Genomic DNA, 2,500 nt, shown 5'->3' with positions numbered 1-2,500 from the left:
TGCAATTATGGAGGCTAAGAAGTCCTGAGTGTGTGTGTGTGTGTGTGTGTGTGTGTGTGTGTGTTTTATTATATGGAACTGGCTCATGCAATTATGGACGCTACGAAGTTCTGAGTGTGTGTGTGTGTGTGTGTTATTATATGCAACTGGCTCATGCAATTATGGAGGTGAAGAAGTCCTGAGTGTGTGTGTGTGTGTGTGTGTGTGTGTGTGTGTGTGTTATTATATGGAACTGGCTCATGCAATTATGGAGGCTAAGAAGTCCTGAGTGTGCGTGTGTGTGTGTGTGTTATTATATGGAAGGGGCTCATGCAATTATGGAGGCTAAGAAGTCCTGAGTGAGTTTGTGTGTGTGTGTGTTTGAGTGTGTGTGTGTGTTATTGTATGGAACTGGCTCATGCAATTATGGAGGCTAAGAAGTCCTGAGTGTGTTTGTGTGTGTGTGTGTTTGAGTGTGTGTGTGCGTTATTATAAGGAACTGGCTCATGCAATTATGGAGGCTAAGAAGTCCTGAGTGTGTCTGTGTGTGTGTGTGTGTGTGTGTGTGTGTGTGTTATTGTATGGAACTGGCTCATGCAACTATGGAGGCTAAGAAGTCCTGAGTGTGTGTGTGTGGGTGTGTGTGTTATTATATGGAAGGGGCTCATGCAATTATGGAGGCTAAGAAGTCCTGAGTGTGTTTGTGTGTGTGTGTGTTTGTGTGTGTGTGTGTGTTATTATATGGAACTGGCTCATGCAATTATGGAGGCTAAGAAGTCCTGAGTGTGTGTGTGTGTGTGTGTGTGTGTGTGTTATAATATTGAACTGGCTCATGCAATTATGGAGGCTAAGAAGTCCTGAGTGTGTGTGTGTGTGTGTGTGTGTTATTATATGGAACTGGCTCGTGCAATTATGGTGGCTAAGAAGTCCTGAGTGTGTGTGTGTGTGTGTGTGTGTGTGTGTGTGTGTGTTATTATATGGAAGGGGCTCATGCAATTATGGAGGCTAAGAAGTCCTGAGTGTGTGTGTTTTTGTGTGTGTGTGTGTGTGTTATTATATGGAACTGGCTCATGCAATTATGGAGGCTGAGAAGTCTTGAGTGTGTGTGTGTGTGTGTGTGTGTGTGTGTGTTTGTTATTATATGGAACTGGCTCATGCAATTATGGAGGCTTAGAAGTCCTGAGTGTGTGTGTGTGTGTTTGTGGGTGTGTGTTTGTGTGTGTGTGTTATTATATGGAACTGGCTCATGCAATTATGGAGGCTAAGAAGTCCTGAGTGTGTGTGTCTGTGTCTGTATGTGTGTGTGTGTGTGTGTTATTATATGGAACTGGCTCATGCAATTATGGAGGCAAAGAAGTCCTGAGTGTGTGTGTCTGTGTCTATATGTGTGTGTGTGTGTGTTATTATATGGAACTGGCGCATGCAATTATGGAGGCTAAGAAGTCCTGAGTGTGTGTGTCTGTGTCTATATGTGTGTGTGTGTGTGTTATTATATGGAACTGGCTCATGCAATTATGGAGGCTAAGAAGTCCTGAGGGTGCGTGTGTGTGTGTGTGTGTTATTATATGGAACTGGCTCATGCAATTCTGGAGGCTAAGAAGTCCTGAGTGTGTGTGTGTGTGTGTGTGTGTGTGTGTGTGTGTGTGTGTTATTATATGGAACTGGCTCATGCAATTATGGAGGCTAAGAAGTCCTGAGTGTGTGTGTGTGGGTGTGTGTGTTATTATATGGAAGGGGCTCATGCAATTATGGAGGCTAAGAAGTCCTGAGTGTGTTTGTGTGTGTGTGTGTTTGTGTTTGTGTGTGTGTTATTATATGGAAGTGGCTCTTGCAATTATGGAGGCTAAGAAGTCCTGAGTGAGTTTGTGTGTGTGTGTGTTTGAGTGTGTGTGTGTGTTATTATATGGAACTGGTTCATGCAATTATGGAGGCTAAGAAGTCCTGAGTGTGTTTGTGTGTGTGTGTGTTTGAGTGTGTGTGTGCGTTATTATAAGGAACTGGCTCATGCAATTATGGAGGCTAAGAAGTCCTGAGTGTGTCTGTGTGTGTGTGTGTGTGTGTGTGGGTGTGTGTTATTGTATGGAACTGGCTCATGCAACTATGGAGGCTAAGAAGTCCTGAGTGTGTGTGTGTGGGTGTGTGTGTTATTATATGGAAGGGGCTCATGCAATTATGGAGGCTAAGAAGTCCTGAGTGTGTTTGTGTGTGTGTGTGTTTGTGTGTGTGTGTGTGTTATTATATGGAACTGGCTCATGCAATTATGGAGGCTAAGAAGTCCTGAGTGTGTGTGTGTGTGTGTGTGTGTGTGTTATAATATTGAACTGGCTCATGCAATTATGGAGGCTAAGAAGTCCTGAGTGTGTGTGTGTGTGTGTGTGTGTTATTATATGGAACTGGCTCGTGCAATTATGGTGGCTAAGAAGTCCTGAGTGTGTGTGTGTGTCTGTGTGTGTGTGTGTGTGTGTTATTATATGGAAGGGGCTCATGCAATTATGGAGGCTAAGAAGTCCTGAGTGTGTGT

The sequence above is a fragment of the Cynocephalus volans genome, chromosome X, assembly GCF_027409185.1.
Source record: "Cynocephalus volans isolate mCynVol1 chromosome X, mCynVol1.pri, whole genome shotgun sequence".
Lineage (NCBI taxonomy): Eukaryota > Metazoa > Chordata > Mammalia > Dermoptera > Cynocephalidae > Cynocephalus > Cynocephalus volans.
The sequence above is the reverse complement of the archived record's forward strand: the minus strand, read 5'-3'. Positions refer to the sequence as shown.